We start from the raw sequence: 21,224 nt of genomic DNA, 5'->3' as shown, positions 1-21,224 counted from the left end.
CGCAGCCGGCTGGGCTCCCTCGCCCTGCTTCCCGGCAGCTGCCACCCAGCCAGCTTGGGTAACCGCTGCCGGTTAGGTGGGTGACAGCTAATTACGTTACGCTGCAGTCTGCGGCACTCCAGAAGGGCGAGAGCTGTTTGCGATATTCTGCTCGGTGCAGAGCTTAAGGCGGATTCTTTTTCCTGTCAAAAAGTTGTAATAAAAGCAGAAAAGGTGTCTGTGTGTGTCAGCGCCTTAGAGGCGGGGTCCCGAGCCAGGCTACCGCTGTTGAGTGCTGCTTCTACCAGAGAGCCATTCTGCTCTAGAAATACTGCTGATGCTTCATTATGGTTCAATTCCATTTCTCCTGTTTATTCAGCTTCACTTCAGAGATCTCCTCCTAGGCAGTCCAGCCTCGTTCACTCAGAGCTTTTTTTTTCCCACCTCCTTCTTCTAAGATACATCTTCCTCTCTTCCCCCTTTTCAGTGGTGTCAGGGTCCGGTATTCTGTCATTCTGCTTAATAATTCTTCCCCTTGTCAGCAGATCCCAGTTGACAGAAGGGGTCTGACAGCAGGTTGTATGTCCTCCTGTAACTTACCTGGAAACCTCACAGAATGTTTAATTATGTCTGAAAGTGAAAAAAAAATGCTGCAAGAGTAGCAAATGAGCAGTTTCTTCAGCTTGAAGGAAGAATGAGGATGTAACAATTGCAAAACATGCACACAGAGTAAAATATAATTTAAAACAATTCTTAATTAGTTTAAAAACTTATTGCTTTAATTCCAGCGTTTCCACTGATACATTGTAGGACTGGAGTTTTTGTTACTTGGCTTCGCAGTGGTATCAGGTGCATGTCTGGTGGGATGCTCTCCCTTGCTGTGCCCTCCTGCACCAGCCTGCCGATGGGATCCCTCTGTCCTCCTACAGCTTCCACGATTCTCACGTCTGAGAAAACATGCTGCTGGACAGAGGGAAATCTGTGTCCCTCCTTTCCTGTTTCTGTTGTGTAACCTGAGTGCCTGACTGCCTTTTGGCCAGATTTTATAAGATCCTTGATGTGCCTGCAGGGAAACTGATGGGCTTGACTGCCTTATCTAGAGGGCATTCCCAAAAGAGAATTAGCTTCCGGATGATCCAAATCCTTTTCACTAGTAGTAGTAAACAGTTGTTTACAAATTACTCCCCTGGATCCCACATCTCTGTGTGTCTTAACAGGAGAAAGTGTATTTACTGTGTATTTCCACTGAAATCAACAGGAAAAAATGTTGATGGAGTGGTTGCTTAACTCCCGGAATACACTCTTCCTTGCCAAAAGATGCTACTGTCACGGGAGGCACGGCTGGGGAGAGACTTCTTGGCTTGTAAGTGCGTCTGTCTGCATCTGCTCCGGCTGCAATAAAGATCGTGAGACTAATACATAGTAGTTCTTGGTGAAATTCTGTGTTTTCTGTTATGGCAGGTTCTGTTATGTTTTTTTGTGATTGTAATTATGTTTATTTAAAGCATTTCAAAATACCTTTCGAAGAATATTATTGCTTCTAAAACCACATCTGTAAAAGTTGCACCAGCATTACAATTTAACCCTGCGTGATAACTTCACTCACAAAACTAAGAGCTTCTACCTGCACCTCAGCAGAAAATGAGGCAGATCTTTGTCACTTCTTTCACCCTTAAATGTACGTAATGCATATATACAGAAGTTTTACTGATACAGTGAGAACTTTAGTGTTAAAAATCCAGTTGCCAACATGAACTAAAGGTCTGTAACATGAAATACTGTTACCGTTTTTAGTTTGCTTGCTCTGGCAAGACGTTGGAGGTATGTGCTGGACTACTTGTGGAAGTTAAGGTGATTCTGCAGTAATTTTCTAGAAGTAAACTGCTCTTTGGAGAAAACAATTATTTTCATATAAAATGGAAAGATGAAGAAATTAGCATAGCTATGTTTGAGCTGGATCATGTGCTTTTTAGATTTGTCATAAGGGTAGCTTTCAGGGGACACTGAGTGAGGCTGTTGTAAATGCTTTGGAGTTTTGACCACGTCTCTCTCGGTTTATGCAACACGAAGTAGGATGCGACCTGACACTGATGGGTGCATCTGGACTCCGCTGTGGTATAAATGCGAGAAAATAACGACGGGCTGACTTGCAATATCAGCTCTTGCTTCAGGTGGCCTCTTCAGTTTTGTTCTTTTCCTGCTTTTACTTCTCTCTCCTCCTGTCCTTGCTTTACCTCCTCATCTATACTCGCTTTGGCTGCCCAGTAAGACCACTTTGCTCTTTGCCTCTGTTGCTGTGGGTCCTGCAGGACCGCTCTTGCTGCTTGCAGCACCCCTTCCAGCAGTAATTCTCCACCAGCCCTCACAGCTCGCCTTTCCCGGTTGCCGGTCTCATGCTCTTAGCGCACACCCTGCTTCTTAATACTTCTTAATGTACCTTCCTTCCCATGGCACCCGGTCTGCTTTGGCTCCATGAAAGCCTCTACCCATGGCTGTTCCCAGTGCGCCTGCTGGAGCCTGCTCCACACCACCTACAGCCAATCTTACCCTGCCACCTCCTCGGCCATTTCTGGATCCTCCCTGTCTGTTTGTCTCTCACCAACACCTCCAGCTGCTCCATTCCAGGGTGCTCCCAGCTCTTCCTCGCCAACTGCCATCTTTCTTTGCTTCTTTTAACCAGCTCAGTTCAACTTCGATTTCCAGAGCAACCCTCTGCAGCTGCTCTTCTCATCAGTCTGTTCTGGTCCCTTGGGAAACCTCCCACTCATTCTCCCTCCTCCTGTGTTAGCATCTCCTGTCACTCCTGGGGTTTGTTCCTACCGTGTTAGTGCTTGTCTTCTACTGCCACCATCCAGGTGCCACAGGATCTTCTGGCCCCAGAAGTTTCATGTTATACGCCGACCAGCTGCAGTCAAAGTGCACAGGATGGCTGGGGCTGGACTGGTAGGTCCAAATCCTGTCATACTTTCCCTCTTCAGGGTCTTTAAGCCAGATCTTCAGATAAGGTCTGGATGCTGGTTGTGGTACTTGGCAGGGAGTATGGGCTCTGTAAGAGACTGTCTGATGGCCTGGGGGTGATAGGGATGCAGCCAGGGGTGAGGGGCTTTGTGTGAGAGAGTGGAGAGGGGCTTCGCTGTGCCTGTCCTCCACAGGTAGGCTCGACTGTCATCTCAGTGGCGTGTCCTGTAGCAGCGTTGCTAGCAGCTGGCCTTGGGCTTGGAAAGACCACCCCTCAGAAGTGGGGAGACGTAGCTGCTCCTTGACTCCCACACCCCATGGGACCTTTGTGTCCCCCCACAGACCTTCAGTCCCTTCTAAGTGCACAGCCAGGAGCACTGCGTGTGTCTTGAACTGCTGTACTCTCCCTCCTCTTCTCCCGCTGCACAGATGCAGCCCGCCCTGTGCTCTGCCTGTGAACTGCAGGGCAGAACTGACAAAACCACCTCTCCCAAAAATAATCTCTGCTTCAGAGGCTGGAAAATGTGACAGCTCATTTTCATATGCAGAGCGATGTGGTGGGTGTCTGAAAGCAGCTGGGGCTGAGGGGGTGGCTGGGAAAGGCAGCTCTGAAATGGCAGGAAAGTGGCGGCCGGGGAACAGGAGAGGAAGGACGGATGGAAGGAAGGAAGGATGGAAGAAAGGGAGCAAACGGAGGATGGGAAGGGGGCGGAAGGAGGGCTGGAGGCAGCAGACGTAGAGTTCAGGGCAGAAGAGGGTTGTGCGGTGTGGGGCTGTTCTCTTTTCCCTGGCACTCCTACTGCTGCTTGCGTTTGTTTATTAATAATTGGGAAAGTGTCTCTGCTGCTACAGACAGCAGTTGCAGAGCTTTATATATCAGATAACTGGGGAGGTGGAGCATATAATTGGCAACAAGGCCGCTTGTCTCCTTTTTTGTCTCCTCTAAGTTCTTTTCCCTTCCTCTTCATTCTCCATTTTCCTCACACATCCCAGCCTTGCGAAAAAAACTGCTTTGTCCTGGTTCTGCAATTGCTTATTAGAATACCAGATGAAAACTAGAACTTATTTGTAATTAAGACTTGAGTTTATCCGTTTTATTTTGCTTTACCAGTCTGATTGCCAGACAAAGCAAGTCCTGTTTGGCTGGCAGTGCTGTGTTCCTCCCCAGCCCTACATGATACTAACCCCGTTTCTGTGTACGTGCATTTTACACAGTATTGCTCGTGGCCCTTTTTCTCCGGAGCATTTGTGGCTGTGCCTGAGTCACCACAGTTCCAGTCCTGCCATGCCTGCTCAGCGCCGTTCAATGGAAGGCTTCAGAGGCTGTCAGCAGCACTGATGTTTGCACTGCTGCCATAGCAGACAGCATGGCGAGGGGGGAAAAAAAACTCAAACACCCCTAATGAAGCCTAGGACAGGTAAGAGAAACTTCTTTTTGGCAAATGAGGAGTTTTCAGTCAAACTGATTTTCACTGGCAGTCACTGGAAGCAGCTGAAGGATCACTGTCAATTCCCATGTATTTGTATTTTCCATTCAGTTTCCCACAGAAGCTGGGGATGTGGTTTTTATGCCGCCCAGGAGAAAACAGATGTGTCTGGGTTTTTCGTTTGGGATTTTGACTTTTAAGCACTTGTGGGTTATTTATGTATGCCTATTACACTATATCTTAAGTTTAAAATTCCCAGAAAACCACTTATCCAGCCTGCAGGTCATATTCTTCTGATGTGTGGAGGTGGTGGAGTCACCATCTCTGGATGTGTTTAAGAAAAGACTGGACATGGCACTTAGTGCCATGGTCTAGTCGACAGGGTGGTGTCAGGGCAACGGTTGGACTCAATCCCTGAGGTCTCTTCCAACCTGATTGATTCTGTGATTCTGTGTGATTCTGTAAATTGTCATGGGACTGGGGAGATAAATTAGGGAAGAGAATTGGCAACACAGCTGGTAAATCGCTGGCCAGCTGGGTAACTGCAGTCCTGTCCAGTAGTCTAGGGACTGAGGCTGTCAGGCAAAACTTCAGTCTCTTGAATTTCACCGTGCTCTTAAGAAATACCGCTCTGTTACCTGTGGCTTATCTCAGCTTTGGCATGCGGAAATAAGGTGTTTTAAGTTGCTCCTTTATCCTAAACTCTTGGCTTCTACATACTAATATGCAAGAGCCATTTTCCACTTCTTGTGATGGGACATCAAGGGGTATTTTTAACCTCTGATGTTAGATGTGTACCTGTTTCACAGAAACCTGTGGGCTAGATGGTTATTTTAGTCAGAGCAGAAAGAACCTAGGTGAGTAAATTATTCCTTCAGTATCCACTAAAGATTGTGAGAGGTTTTATATTTAGTTCCTTCAGTGCAGAATCAGGTTGTACGCCAGCCACAACTTTCCTCAGGTCCTGTGGCTGTCACAAGAACTGAGTTTCTTCTCAGGACACTGGATATGACGATGGTACCAGCTACAGCTCTGCTTCCCGTCTATCTTTTTGGAAGGGCAGCCAGAATGGGTGTCTGGTCATCTCAAACCAGCCAAGTCGCATACTCGCTGCATGTCTTGGTCTAAGAAATTCTGGGAATACTCTATAGCGGAAGTCAGAAGTCAATATTGGAATGATTTGTTGATTCTTTCCGTGTAAGTCATGCTTCACATTTCACTTCACATAGTGTGACCACATGTTTAGTTTTGTTTAGTATCTTGTGTGGTCTTTCTTCACTTGTGCAATGCTGGTGGTTTTGTTGATACCTCAAAAAAAGGGCAACATTGTTGGGTCCTATGTGTGATGTGGAGATATGCCATTTCACAAGAACATGGATACCTTTGGAAAGCTGTGCAAGAGTATGGCAAAGATGTGTTGTTCATTTGCAGTCAGAGCTTGGAAAGTATCAGAAAACACAACTGAGAGCCTTTTCTGCTTGCAAGGATCTGTGTGTTCCACCACTTTGAATGGTGTATTTATTTATTGTATTCAGAGTTTTCCCAGTGTCATGTTTTATTTAACTATTTAGTATAAAACCTAACGGATCAACTTGAATTTCTGCTGCTAACAAAATCAGATACTTAGAAGCTGAACTGTTAGTCAGCAAGATGAGAAGGAGACAGCCTCTAAACATTGTAGAATGAGTTTGTGTAGCTAGCAAAGCCACCTGTGTGTGCTACGATCTGGTAAATGTTTTTGCTGATGGAAGCGTTAGAAACATGTTTGTGTGCTTTTTCATGCCAAAACAGCATTTACTTGTTACACAGTGACTTAATGGCTGCTGCATTTCAAGAGTTCCTCTGATGGGCTAAATCCTGGAGGTATGAAGGAGATGAGATGGTGGTGTGGCCAGGGCATCTCATGGGACATATCAATACAGTCAGCAGGGACTGCTTCACCTTTCCTCCTAACACAGGTAACAGCATTTCTACACCTCCCATTATAGATATTTTGATGGAAGTCTTGTGAACGAAGGTCCTTCTTTTCTTTAAACTATCTACCTTTAATAATTTTTGAACTATTGGCTAGTTTCAGCCCCATATGATAGATGAGAGAGAGATGCTAATAGCTCCTGCAATGTTAATTTGTTGAATCTAATACTTGATCCCACCCCCACTGCATACCTGTTAGTTTATATTCAAGCAAGCAAATAGTCTCTGGATAGGAAAATGCAGGTGCAAAAATGCAGGTAGCGTGTCCTATGTACAGTGCAGACTAAGCTGCATCCAGTTGGGCTCCCTGCATCCAGTACACTCCTCCCGTATGTGTCGGCAGGCTTTGAGCTCTCCCATATCCCGCTGCTGTCTCTTGCCAGATGCCTGACTCACATACCACACCCTTGGCATCATGGTACAAAACACACCACTGGCATGCTGTTAAGCAATCTACTCGCTATTAGTAATTGATTTCATTTTTTTTTTTCCTTAAGATGTCACAGGAGCTAAGGGCAAAGGACGCACATAAGGGACCTGTGGAGATCAAGGCCTTTTGTTTCATTTAAAGAGACATCATAAGAGTCGCCGCTCTGCTGCTTAGATAGTCTCTTGGCAGCAATATAAGGATTGAGCAATACTACTTTAAATTCTTACAACAGGAGCCTGTGTGAAAGCCAGCTTTGGTGCTGCTCAGTGCAAGTATCTCTGCTGTGATCTCAGATCTACGCAAGAGGCTGCAGAGGAGATCCCTGTTTACTCTCCAAATGCACAATGTGCAGAGATGGTGTTGGCTTTGTCAGAGACCACAGGAAGGGAACCCCCATCAGTGGGGTTGCCCTCATGACCAGAAAAACTTGCCCAAAGATTTTCATCAGGTCTGCCAAACCCCTGGACTTTGCAGATCCCTGTGGAGCAGTTTATCTGGAGATTGTGCAGGTTATGCAACATGCAACCCATCCCAGCCACCTGCAGGGCAGCAGGGTGCTGGCGTCTCACAGCTCCCTGAATTCTCCTCTGTGTGGCTCACTTTGCTCTTGCAGCTCAATTTTGGGGACATGCACCTCATTCCTGCAGCTTCCCATGGGAGATATGCACTTTGGTCTTGCAGCTCACTGTTGGAGAGAGTAGCCTCTGTCCCACAGCTCATCCTTGGAGGCTTGCCACACCTTGGTCCCACAGGCATTCACTCTGCAGGAGCCACAGTAACAAGGAGAGGAACAGTGTGGTCCCTGTTTGAGATGACATGCAGAGTGGCACCCTGACCTCGTGGAAGCTCTTCTAGAAAGGGCACTGGCTTGTCCATAGTAGACAGGGCATGCTTTACCAGTAGGATCTGCGGTGCAGACTGAGCCCATCTAGCTGGTTATGGTACCTACAACTCTGCAGTGATTGCCAGCCTCCAAAGGGTGGTGGCAATTCTCCGATCCGGTGAGATGGGGACACAGTGACTGATGTGCTGGAGTTCAAGGGTTGGCAGGCAGCCTTGTGAAGACCTCATCAATCTGAACCCACCTGTGGCTGCTGTCTCCCTGGTCCAAAGTCTCCTCTCCATGAGGGGAAGAAGGGATGGTGGATGAGGTCAGTGCCTGGAAGGGTGTAGATGTGTAGGCACATGGCTGTTGCAAAACAGCCACGGAGGGCTGTGGAGTGTGGCCGGTGCTAGTGAGCGTGCTGGCATGGGAGGCCGAGGAGGCCTGGGGAGGTTGGAAGTGCGCTGGCATGCTCCCGCTCATCTTTGCTGTATGTGCAAATTGTCTGCTCCGGAGGACCCTTGTGAGCAGCTGGGAAGCGAGCCAGTTTGCACTGTTTGACCCTGGGCCCAAGGTTGTTCTTGGGTGCAAATAGCAAAGTGAGTATAAATGTACCCAGAGTCACTATGGGTGGAGTTCATTTAAGATTAGGTGCTTATAACACAAGCGCCTGTTTTTGTAGCTCTTTTTGTAGTCAGTGGAGTGCTAGTAAATACAAACTGCAGGGTTCAGGCATGTTTCATTTTTCCCTGATGTGGGATGAATTGCACTCTGAGCTCTGTTGACTCCATTTCCCATGCCGGTAATGGGAGCCTGCGCAGCTACTACAGGTGAGTGAATCTACAAAGCAGGTGGAGTGAGGTGAGGTAGATCCCACCATGAGTGCCTACAAGGCCAGTGGGAACCATCATCTGGGCAGAGGCGAGTTTCATGGAGGGATGGACTGAGCAAGCTTGGGCCTGCCTGTTTGCTTGGCGTGCAGGTGTTCGCGTGCGTGGCTGCAACTCAGGCACAGCACAGACTGACCTTTGCTGCCAAGAGACTTGGGTAAAAACTGGGGGGAGAGAGGAGGTACTGTCACCGAAATCAGGAATAAAACCTCTTAACACCAATGTAGCATTAAGAAGCAGGCACTTTTATTGCAGCGCTGGGCGACACGGGGGTTAGACCCTCCAAAACCGTGCGCGCCCCCCTTGTTAATTCACCTTTTATTTATGTAGTAAAATGTTACATATTCATCAGGATTCCAAGGATGCCTATACATATTCATAACTCTTCCCCTGAAAAGGCAGTCTTTATTATAATGAGTTCCAAGAAGTCATTTCCATAGTCTCCGCGTTTAACTCCTCCTGGTTGCGCATGCGCAGTTTCTTCTGGTGGTCATGGGCCGGGGTCTCAGGGATGAAGGCTGTATGTCTTCCTCGCTGTGCACTTTTCACCTCTCCTCCTTGCGCAGGCGTAGTAGTCCCTTGGCTCAGTTCTCGCTGAGTTTTGCACAAGCTTAATGTTCTGCAACCTGTTCTATTGAGATATGCTTAGGGAGTTAATTTACGCATCAGGCTGATAAGATAAAGAATTTAAAGAATTTCTCAACCCCCAGGACAGCTCACAGGCAAATCAAATAGCAAGTAAAGAAAGAAAAAGGCAGAATACAGCATCCCTTCCCCATTATACCTATCCTACTAAACCTATCATTTTGTGATTAAACTGAATTCCATTTAATTTCGAATATTTGTAACAGTACTGTGATGGATTTAGGAGAAGTTGAGGAAGCCTGAGAATCTTGCAGGGGCACAAAGGAAGTGGAGAAGGAGGGATACTGTAGCTTTTGGGATGGAGCACGTAGAGGACAGTTTCAGACCCTCTAGGGAGCCAGGCTCTCCCAGAGCAGCTGCCCCAGTGAACAGCTTGAATGCCTCTATCCAGTGTCAGCAGCTTCTATTTTCCCCCATTCTCCCTCGATGTGGTACGCAGCATGGCAGCTGACTGTCACCCTTTCTCAGAGGTTTGCTCTGCTGAGGGGCAGTGACTCTGTTCTGGGTTTTCAGAGATGAACTTGTCCACCATGAATCTCTTCTTAGGCCCCTGGGACTGTGTCTTTGGGTGTAGCCGTAAGACTGGAGTCAAAGGCTTTGTGATCCGTGTGGTTTTCAGAGTTGATTCAGAAACGTAGCTTGTATTTAAAAATAATTTTTAAAAGTCAGGAGAAGGCTTGCACATAACTAGCTCAGTTCTCCAAAGAGAGAACTGACATTCATTTCTCACTACTCCCAGAAATGTTTGGTTTTGTGAAATGTTTTTTCTTTCACTTTCAACATTTTACTAGTATTTTCCTGTTGCTGAGTTAACTTGAGGTGGATTTTGCAGGTAAGCTCTATTTCTACACCAAGAGCAACGGCTGAAGCTTGACTGACGCATTCGTTTTCAGATGAACTTCCATGAAGCCTTTTCCCGGGTGCTATTGAAAAGTAACTGTCTGGTTTGCAGTAGTGGCAGGACAAAATGATTCTTGCAAAATACTATTTCATCTCCCTTTGTTTAGGAACTGAAAATGCACATATTGGGCAGAAAGAGAGAGAGTGTGATTCTGCAGTTGTTGATTCCAGTGCAGTGAACTGTTTTGAGCAAGGACTGAAAGGCAGAGTGTGAAAGAGAGATCTCTACCAGAAGAAAGCTTGCATCCAGCCGTTGGTTTCAAGAAGCACTGCTAAAGACCATCTTCATTTATTGGATGGCACCAGTTGTAAAAGAAACATTGATGTTGTAATGTCTGTGTGTGTACATGTGTTTGTTTTGCAGCTGGAACAGTCCTAACTATCAGAAAACAGCTCCATCCTGCTCTGGGCAGTCAGGATCACGCGCTTACCAGGAACCGTCTTCAGAGACCTTCCAAAAAAGGACATTTCCAGCATCGATGTGAGTGTGGGTGGAAGAGAAAGCAGCAAGTGAGGGTCGGGGTGTTCTTGTACCCAAAAACAGCTTCATCAGATAAGGTGAGTCATATTTTCCACAATTCTATTCTGCTTGTGTATTCAGCCTGCCGCTGCACAAACCTGTGTGCACAGGTGGTGGATGCCATCCTCATGGGTCCTGTTCATGGTCAGTGAGCGCTGGCTGGGACCAGTGCTGGGACATGAGTACAGACAAAAGGAGGACGGTGGAAGCCCTTTGGCTTCCTTTGTCCTCAGGAAGCTTTGATGTTAACCTCAAATCCAGGTCAACCTCATGAGACCGTGTACGTTATAAGCTGTAATGTATAGTTCTCTGGAGCAGGTGACATCCGTAACAATTTTCTAGAAAGCTTTGCCTGCTCCTCGGTCAGGCAAAGGACTTCAGGTTCCCAGGACTTCTCGCTTCTGGAGAAGTCCTAGGGGACTTCTAAAGCTGGTGTGACACTCCCTTCTCCTCTACCCCAGTATTTTCTGCCCTGTGTGAGCTGTGTTGTCACAGTTTGGATCTGTTTCCTTACGTGCCGTGAATTAAAGGCTCAGATTTCATATAATGGGGAACTAGAGGTGGTGTGAATGCTTGCAGTCATAGTGAAATCAGTGATATACCATCCTGGAAGGCAAAACTGAGACACTAACATATGTATATGTAAAGTAAGACCGTGTCTGGAAAGCATCTGTTAAACTAAAGAAACACAGCGTAGCAGCCCATGCTGAAGGAAACTTCATGGATCCGAATTAGGAGCACACAGATGACACAGCAAAGCCACAGTTTTTAGGAGCAGACTTATGTGTGGCCCTATGTGCACAGCCCCCTCTCCCCTCTTTGGGATGACTATTAATAGCACAGGGTCTGGCCAGCGCAAACTCAAATGGTGTGTGGGTCTGTTTGGTTACTGCAAGGCTATTTGGCAACTCTGGGTGAATACCCTTAAATAGTCCTGCTGGCACTGGGTGTTGGAGAGCTTGAGGCTTTAGAAACTTTTGGGTCAAATTTACTCTTGTTAAATAAACAATAAGTATTGATTAGATCATATGACAGACCAACTGAGCACTCTTTCAACTACCGCAGCTCACTGGAGTTCATTTTTATGTATTTATATGTATTTTTATGTATTTATATACTCATAATCTCTTCAAATAGTTGCTTTCGTGAAAGAAATATTGTCTTTTACTCATGCAACTCTATATACTTTTTTGTGCGTGGCACATGGATAGGAGGATTTTCGAGGCTGCTTAAAGGATTTGGATGCTCACTTTGGTTTACTTGGGAGACTTGAATCCCTTAGGCAGATTTGAAAATCTCAGCCATAATTCTTTGCTTATTTTAGTACATCAGGGCGAGACCTTTTCCCTGTTAAAATAATTTCTAAGTACTCTTTTCTTGCTGCAATAAAATAAGAATTAAAATGTGTTTAAGTGGAATTTTAAGAAGCATTTGTTTCTCTAGACACTCCCATTTATCTTACTCATTTGCTGTTTTGTTTACTGAGGATGTTCTTAAGTCACAGTCTGTTTGTATTTTGTACTGAGTAGAATAGCAAGGAGCTTGTCAGAACTAAACATACAGATTTATAAAGGCCTTTTATTATGATTATTTATACAGCTTAAATGTCCTGGAAAGGTTTTCTCATCTTAAATCTCTCAGCAGTACAATTACTTATCTGGCCTCAAATATATGTCAGGAAAACACCACATGGCCCTGTCAAATGCAATACCGGCACACACACATTTATACACACACACACACGCACGTATACACACACACAGACAAAGGTATTGGTTTGCAACAGGGAGAGAAAAGCGAGGAGTGAAATACGTAAACAGAGTTCAGTAGGTGAAAGGCTGCAGGGGCCGCGTGTGCTCTGTTTACATGGATCCCGAGCGGGAAGCGCTGATGTTGCACGGGCCGTTTTGTTCGGGCAGGAAGAGGAAAGCACAGCCTGTCTCGGTGTTGCTTCCCAAGGCGATGTGTTACGCTAATGCCCGTGTCTGGCGAGGTGCTGTGTGAAGCTCAGAGGAGCTGCAGCTGCAGGACATACCGTCCCTGTGCCCTCCCAGCTGCTCTGCTGCAAGTAAACCATCAGCTCCCACCTTGAGGCGAGCAAGGGACTTCCCTTCATGTCTTCTCCCCAGTTGTCTCCTTTGTGGAAGCAGCTGTGGTCAGGGGGACGCCAGCTTCCTTGCCCCATTAACAGAGCTACACAGTGTGGTCTCGGGCTGCACAGGATCAGCGTTGCCTTTCTGAGCTGCCTGGGTGAGGGAAGAGGTGAGCTGACGGACTACGGTATGCCAGAGCAAGCCCAAGTGTGGGGAAAACAAACCCATCCTCAGACCTGACTTGGATCTTGTTGCCGCTCTTGTAATACTGGGTTTGACTTCTGGTTTAGGGTGACATTTTCCTGTTTTATACCCATTGAGGAGGGGATTTCCTTGTGAGTAACACACCGAAATAAACAGAACTCTCTGGAATTTGCTTTTACTCAGAGTGAGCAGAGGACTGGCAGTGCTTTAGGCACACATGAAGCAAGATAGAAAGGAAAGGGTTTAGACAGATTTTTAAACATTACTTTGCCTTCCCTGCGAGTGTTGAAATGCCGTGGACCTTAGGTTTTGTTTTGCCTGGAAGTGCTGGAAATGGTGCAGGTGTTTTGTTAAAGAAAACATTCAGACTATTTGTCTCTAGCAGTTTATCAAAGGGTTTTTCTTCCCCTCCTTTCCTCTCTGACTTCAAGAGCCAACAAGTCAGTCTGCAAGCCCTGGAAGGACTGCATGCCCCGCAGCTGCTCCTGTGATGGGAAGCGCTGAGTACTCAGGTGGAGTGCCAGCCACTTGCCTGGAGCACAAGCACCTTCTCCTACGCTCGTATCCTATAGCCTTTTTTTTTTTCAGTTGTAGCCTGGCCCCTCTGCGGGACCTGCACTGCCAGGCTGAGGACATGTTTGCTCTGTGTGCCCCCAAACACACTCTGGTTCGACTCCAGTTGAACAGGAGTGGCCACAGAGCAGGCTGGAGGTGTCAGCCTCTTCCCCAGGGCCCTGCTTCCTCAGTGCCTGCTGCAAGAGCCGCCCCGTGTTTTGCTGGGGGCACGGGGAGTGTCCGGCAGCTCCTCTCCGCTCCAGGTGGGAGAAGTCTCTGTCATGGGCTGAAAGCACCGACAGCAGACGCAGGGAGTGACAGGTCAGTGGCTGCGTCCGTCATCCTTCAGGAGCCCCTGCAGACACGGTTGCTCATCCACAACTCGTGCCATCTCCGCAGAGGCCTCAGGGAGACCAGAAAACCACCACGTCGCCCTCCTCCTTTGCTGTTCCTCTGCGGGCACAGGACAGCCTGTGAACCATGGCAGAAGGACCTTCTGGAAATCTATTGCAAAACCCCATGGTCACTGATTTTTAAAAAAACACAAAAGCTAGAATCATTTAATAGTTGTGTCTCTGCTCATCCTGTCCAGCGATTTATAGACAGCATAGAAACTTTACATGAATTATGAATGAAGTACCAAGCCAAACACTAGGCTTTAATCTGGAGCATTACAGTTCTGCTACTTGCTTTTATCGGTTTGCTCAACTGGGCAAGAGAGCTATTGCCAAAGCTGAGCATTTCAATTTCTTTGAAAAAATTAACAATCTACTTAATGCTGAAACAATGCTTTCTGACTTGCTGTCAGGGCCTTCAGCTAGTTTGAGCTTAGCATATTCCAGCCCAGGCTGCCTTATATGTCATGGCACACGTCCTCACCTTCACTCTTCCATTGTAGGCCTTATCTGAAACCCTGCTCCTGGGATTTGCGGTTGTTCGTTCAAAATGAAAAATGAGACAAATAACCTTAGATCTCATTTGAGTGCGTAATTAGTGAGAAGCTGGGAACGGTACTGGGAAAAGAAATGACCCGTTTATCAGGTGTCTGTTATGGGGACATGCCACAAAAGTGTCCCAAAGCCCAGCATTGTGTGTGTGTGTAAAACATAGGTCTACATAGAGAGCTTGCAAGAGAACATATATTTAGGTGAAGTTGTTAGGGTATGAGACAAACCCCAGAAGCTCGAAGGGACATCTGAGTTCAGAGGATCTTAAGTAGCCACTGGAAAGGCAAAAGAAGTTCACGCATAGAAAGAAAATGTGATCATGTGGAACAGGCTGCGGCAGCGAGCCCAGCCACCCTCTCTCCATCTCCACGCCCTGCCCATGCCAAGGGCAGCACACGGGTCAGAAGGGCTCCGCCCACGGCACAGGGAGCCTGCACCAGCTCCTGCAATAACCTGGTGCTTCAGGTTGGGAAGGTGCCGTAATGGACTGGGGGAGGCTGCAGTGTGGCAGGGAGCACTGGCAGCCCTGCGTCCCCTCTCTCCTGGATGTCTGGAGTTGTTCCTGCAGGGCTGAGCCCTGTCCCGGCCAGCACGCAGCTCTGGCTGGCGAGTGCAGAGGATGGCCGTGCCTCAGCAGCCGGGTGCTCCGCCTGACAACAGCTGAGGTGCAGGGCTTGGTGTGCAGCTCATCTGCATTCCTGCATTCCACCATCTCATAGTGAGTGCTTTAGTCTTGCGTGAGTGCATGTTAGGACACTTGGCAGGTGAGACAGAGTTCCCTCCTGTGAAACTTCCCTAACTCTGGTGTCCTCCGTGGTTTTGCACTGAGGCAGGAGTTTGTTCCTGCTCAAGCGGCACCCGATATACCTGGTCTGCAGGTTTAATAGAGGTTTGATGTCAAAGAAACTCCCCCCTCTGAGCAAGGGCAGGGGGTTGCCTCATGGTTGCCAGTGACTGGTTGGGCTGGGAGTGGCTTTGTGTGGCTGTGTGGGGCTGGTGCCTGGAGCCACAGCTCTGTGTGCTTGCAGCCAGGTGAGCAGCACCGGCAGATTGAGTCCTGAGCGCTGAGGTCCAGAGCCAGACCTGTGCACAGGCAGTGGGCAGCAGGGGCACTGTTGGGCTTAATGTGCCTGGCCTGTTGTAGCTGGGCTATGGATGACTCCTCTGAGCCTGCTAACAGCCTTGCTTGAGGTTTGAGATGGTTGAACCCCACAGAAATGCCTGAGTGGGTGGCATCCTTCAAGACCTTGGGCTGGGGGACAGCAGCTGCACCCTGGCCATGCAGGCGGAGCAGCAGCTGGTTATGGAGGCGGGTGCAGATGGATGTGTGCCATGGGTGCAGCGGGGCCAGGGTGCAGCAGGGCTGGGGTGCAGCGGGGCCGGGGTGCAGCAGGGCTGGGGTGCAGCGGGGCTGGGGTGCAGTGGGGCTGAGGTGCAGCGGGGCCAGCGTGCAGCGGGGCCGGGGTGCAGCGGGGTTGGGGTGCGGCAGGGCCGGGGTGCGGCGGGGCCGGGGTGCAACGGGGCCGGGGTGCAGCGGGGCCGGGGTGCAGCGGGGTTGGGGTGCGGCAGGGCTGGGGTGCAGCGAGGCTGGGGCTGCCGGCTGCCCGCCAGTGCTGCAGCAAGGGTCTGGCCCTTCGGCAGCACAGGCGACAGGAGAGCCCCGCTCCAGAGAGATGGCAAGATGGATTTGGCAGGAGCGGAGGAAGAGCACGCCAAAATGCGCTGAGCTAAACCAGCTCTGCTCTGCGGATTTTTTTCACAAGCCACCAAATAAAACACTGCTTTGGGATCTGAGCTGAAGCTGGGAATCCCTCTTCTGCTCCTGCCTTTCCCCATGCCTGCGGCAGCCCAGCCCTCGCCTGCCCGCGCCCTCGCAGGATCTGACCTGGCCCTGGCAGCCGCTGCTGTGGAAAAACTGTTGTGGCTCCGCAGGACTTGGCTCGCTGGCCTCGAGGGACGAAGGGCTGGGGCTGCCGGGGGAGCAGCGGCTGGGGCCGGCACCCCGAGCCTGGCATGCTCGAGCCCAAGGGGCTCTCTGCTGGGGGGCTGACCATGCAGTGGAGACTCCCAAAAACTCTCTGGAGGATGTTTTAAAACATTGCAAAGCATTGCCTCACCTTCCTCCAGCTAGCGGAGGAAAAAAAACACCCTGGAAATCTATTCTGGTCTCGCAGGCATCTCAAGTGGAAAATTTCAGCTGCAGTGATTTGGGTTGGCGGGGTGAAGGGAGGTGAGGCCTGGCTGCCGCTCACAGCCCGGAGGATGGCTCCGTGCGGGCGCCTGTGCCTGCCACACGGGCAGGGCCGGCTCTGGCAGCGGCTGCTGTGGCACTGGCCAGTGGCTCCAGAGGGGAGAGAAAGGAAACCTGAACCCTGGGGAGCGCGGGGGACGACGCAGCCTTCAACAGCATGGCAGCCGCTGCCTCCCTTACACCTCCCAGCCGGGAAAAAAACATCCCCGACTATCTGGGTGCTGAGGGATGTCTTTCCTTCTTGTCCCCAGGCCGCGGAGGGGTGTAGCGGCAGGGACGTCGGGTGCGGTGGCTGGCGGGTCCCAGTCCCCGTCCTGCAGGAACAGCGTGAAGCGTGTTGGGGGCCGGTGCTGCCAGCCCGGCCCTGCTGACAGCACAGGCCTTGGGCGCCGGCCTTGAAATGGCGCCAGGGCAGCTGGGCTGGGGCCGGGCGGCTGCAGCGGCAGGGCGGGCGGCAGCGAGCGCCTCGGGGTCAAGGGGAGCTGGAGAAGGAGGTGCCTTTGCTCCTCGCCCTCCCCTCAATGCCAGTGTCCCAGGGCCACTCACTGGCTGGGAAATTGCTGCTGAGGCATTAGTTGTTGGAAAATAATAGTTATTTGTTGAAATTGAAACTTTTAATGGGCACGTCTGTGTGTGTGTCCCCCTGAGTCCCCATTTCCATAAACTGAGTCTGTGTCTCCCACCTCCACCTGCCCTCCTCATGCCCTTTTTTTACCAGCCTAGGTAAGTCAGTCCTTATCCCCGTGCAGAGCAGGAAGATTTTGACCCCTCAGACACCTCAGAAGAGAAATGGCTTTTCTGGCCAGCCCCATCCATGCCGCCTGCTAGCGCAGCTGCAGCCGGGTGAGCCGGCACCGCTCGGGCAGGGCGGTGGCACAGCTCAAGCTGAGAGGAGGGTTCGTGATCTGGTGTCACAGATCACAGGACAATTCTGTGGGGAAGAGGCCCCGGGAGGTCTCCGGTCCAGCCACCGGCTTCGGGCATCAGGGTCAGCCATCAGGTCAGAGCCGGCTGCCCAGGGCTTCATCCCGTTGGGGCTGGAAAAGCCTTTGGGGATGGGGACCGGCAGCCTCAGTGGGCACCCTGTTGGGATGCCTAACACATCCAGACTGCTTCCCCCATCTGAATTTCCAGGGGCATTTAAGGAGCGGGTTAAAATGTTACGTGGAGGTTGCAGTCTGTGTAACCAGGAGGCTCCGAGTCCCTCCAGCGTGTCCCTGGAGCACACAGCCTGCCACCCAGCCTTCTCTGGCCTCGCTGGCTGCCGCCCTGACTGGCACCGCAGTGCCCCTGTGCTGCCGGGTGCCAGGACATCCATGCTGTGTCAGCGCCGAGGAGGGCGGCCAGGCGCCAGGCTGAGGGCTGGAGCAGGATCGTGCAGAGGAGGCGTGGGGAGCTGGCTGGGAGGGCTGCCCGCAGAGGAGCTGAAGTGGGGAGACCTTCCCTTTGCCCCCCCGCTGCGACCACCCTCGCCTGGCTCCGGCGGCTCCCCAGGCAGCTGGAGCTCCCTGCAGCCGCAGCTCCCCAGGACGCCCCAGGAGCTGGCCAGCAGCTGCCAAAGCTCCATCATCAGGGTGAAAACTCGGGTACAGGCTGAGGCAGCATGGCCCTGGTGCCCCAGTGCCACTGTTTCAGACACCGCTCCAAGCAGCAATACCTACAATGGGGCTCACTTGGCATTTCTGTTTTTTTTTTAAAGGGGACTTACTGGGAGGAGGATGTCAGACCACAGCGTGCGAGTCCATCGCTTCTGCTGAACACAAACCGCTGCTGCCCAGTGCATCCACTTGCCATGTCTGCATTCACCCAACTGGCCACAGCAACCGATGCACGAGTGACCTCAGGATGTATTGCTGCTGCCGAGACCTGAAGCATCAGCTCCCCTCTGCTGTCATCATGTTAAGAGCAGGTATGTCCATGGGGGAAGTATAATAAACTTGTGACACATATATCCGAGTGATTTTGTCGATATGAAGAAGGGTCACGCGCAGAGACTGTGCAGTTGAGCAAAATCACAGAATGGTTTGGGTTGGAAGGGACCTTAAAGATCATCTAGTTCCAACCCCCCTGCCACAGGCAGGGACACCTTTCCACTAGACCAGGTTGCTCAAAGCCCCATCCAGCCTGGCCTTAAACACTGCCAGGGAGGGGGCAGCCACAACTTCTCTGGGCAACCTGGTCCAGTGTCTCACCACCCTCACAGTAAAGAATTTCTTCCTAATATCTAATTTAAATCTCCCCCCTTTCAGTTTAAAACCATTACCCCTCGTTCTGTCACTCCATGCCCTTGTATAAAAAGCCCCTCTCCAGCTTTCCTGTAGGCCCCCTTCAGGTACTGGAAGGCTGCTCTAAGGTCACCCCAGAGCCTTCTCTTCTCCAGGCTGAAGAGCCCCAACTCTCTCAGCCTCTCTTCAGAGCAGAGGTGTTCCAGCCCTCTGATCATCTCATAGCCCTCCTCTGGACTCGCTCCAACAGCTCCATGTCCTTCTTATGTTGGGAGCCCCAGAGCTGAACGCAGTACTCCAGGTGGGGTCTCATGAGAGCAGAGCAGAGGGGCAGAATCACCTCCCTCAACCTGCTGGCCATGCTTCTTTTGATGCAGCCCAGGATACGGTTGGCCTCCTGGGCTGCAAGTGCACATTGCCGGCTCATGTTGAGCTTCTCGTCAGCCATCACCCCCAAGTCCTGCTCAGGGCTGCTCTCAATCCATTCTCCACCCAGCCTTTATTTGTGCTTGGGATTGCCCAAATCTACAATCAGGATTTAAAACTGTGTGGTACTTGCATTGTAAATTCTTGGGCCTGAAATGTTCCTGACCCTTTTTCTCCAATAGCAAGTATCTCTGTCTTATGTTGAAGTAGTGCAGTAGGCCACATGTCCTTATGTGATGCATGTTTCACAGTGGTGGTGGTCTGCACTACTGCCTATTGCAGCATTTCAGTCAGAGGACGTTAAAATAAGGCATTATATTCAACAGAACTTACAGGAACAGCGACATACAGTCATCGAGACAAAGACCTACCTAGGGTAACTGGAGGCTGCCCACTCAGTGCAGAGATGAGAAGTGGCTGGTCAGACTGACGGCAGAGGGAACCAGCTCCTGCTGCCACCTCCCCGAAAGCTTCTCTTTTCTGACTCAGGCTGACAAGCGCAATTAGCTTTGCCCTGTGTAGCTGACAGGGTAGTCCTGTTAATGCACCTAATTCAGATTAAAGACTATGCAGTTGCAAAGAGATTAAAATATAAAGTGAGATTAAGCTCGTTATTCCAAGGATAGGGACTTTAATTTAAAGGGGGGTCCACAGCACTGTTGCTGCTCCCCCCCATCTCCCTGCTCTGCAGAGCAGGCAGGCTCCTGTGTCATCCAGGTTCTCAGGGAATAGCCCCGCAGTCCTGGATTTAAAAGATCTTCACTTGCCTTCCCTTCGCAGCACAGCAAACCAACCCGCTCCCCCTCTGTGGGGGGAAGCAGTGCCTGTCGGGCACAGGCCACAGGCAACAGACCCTGCTTTTCCCTGACAGGTACTTGAAGTGCACAATTCTCATCACATATTAAAGCAATAAATAGTAGTAAATTGTGGTAGTGAATTATATGCCACTACCTGCTTGAAATTTTGAATTTCAATAAAGGGATGAAATAAGAGTTCAGAGAATGAGCAAGAAGCCTGCAGTCAGCATAGCGCTTCCAGCGCAAGGGAAAATTAACTGTGTGTCTTCTAACGCCTTCCTGCAGTGCAGGAACTGCAGGACTGGGGTAGTCACAGAAATGCCTTTCTCCTTCAATTATGGTCAGACCAGTTAAGACAAGCCACCTTTGGTACATACCCTGCTCTTCTCCCAGCTCCTCACGGTGTTCGGCAGGCACCCAGGCTGGCCCCTCAGGGGGTGAGCAGAGCACTACCGAGCCCCTCCTTCCAGCAGCAGCACCCAGGGCCTTGCTGCGGTAGAGGCTTCTCTTCAGGGCTGTATTTGCTTTTCAGCTGTTGTCTAAGGTGTTGGCAAAGCCCTGAGAGCACCACCACTCTGCTTCCCACACAAGAGTAAACTGAAGGTATGGTCCCCCATGGTCTTTGTGGGAGTCAGGGAGCAGAGCAAAGCTGACCAGCAAGCTCAAGCTAGACTAGAGCATGGCAGTTACCCCACGATCAGGGACTAAAAGCAGGTTTTTTATCCAAGAGGTAAGTAGAGCTACAAACGTGATTTTTCACTGCACACTTTTTTTTCACTTTCACTTTTTTCTCTTATCTTTTAAAGCATCTGCTTTAAAGAAACACCGTAAGACTCCTCCAGTGCCCCCCCGCAAAAAAGCGGCAATGAAGAGTATATATGAAGTGGCAACAGAGCCAATGGTGGACCCAGGGCACCCACTTTTATTTTGAGCCAAGGTAAGCCAGTTGCACAGCTGCTGCTTAGACACACAAGGACAAGGTAGAGTTGTTTTCTCCCATTCCTGAGGAGTAACTGGCACCACCAGTAACACAGCCCTGTTTTGGGTTGCAGCCCTGGAGCTTCCTTGGGAAACAGTACGCAGGCTGAAGGGCTAACATTGGGGAAGTACTTCAGGCCAAAGCAGGTGGGAGCTGTTTGGCATGCACAGTGAGCCATTATATTATACACTGAAACACTGT

At 50.0% G+C, this 21,224-nt stretch overlaps 1 long non-coding RNA gene across 2 annotated transcripts in view; it reads left to right on the top strand.

The window, feature by feature from the left end:
• LOC137661338 (uncharacterized) overlaps positions 1-21,224 on the top strand; it is a 28,631-nt gene that overhangs the window by 675 nt on the left and 6,732 nt on the right. The window contains exons 2-5 of one of the 2 annotated variants that reach the window (XR_011047849.1): positions 6,174-6,322; positions 10,391-10,584; positions 18,296-18,505; positions 20,851-20,981. This is a non-coding gene — a long non-coding RNA (uncharacterized lncRNA). The remainder of the gene's footprint in view (positions 1-6,173; positions 6,323-10,390; positions 10,585-18,295; positions 18,506-20,850; positions 20,982-21,224) is intronic. The other variant, XR_011047848.1, reaches the window with a different exon arrangement.

The sequence above is a fragment of the Nyctibius grandis genome, chromosome 3, assembly GCF_013368605.1.
Source record: "Nyctibius grandis isolate bNycGra1 chromosome 3, bNycGra1.pri, whole genome shotgun sequence".
In the NCBI taxonomy this organism is placed as follows: domain Eukaryota; kingdom Metazoa; phylum Chordata; class Aves; order Nyctibiiformes; family Nyctibiidae; genus Nyctibius; species Nyctibius grandis.
The sequence above is the reverse complement of the archived record's forward strand: the minus strand, read 5'-3'. Positions and strand labels throughout refer to the sequence as shown.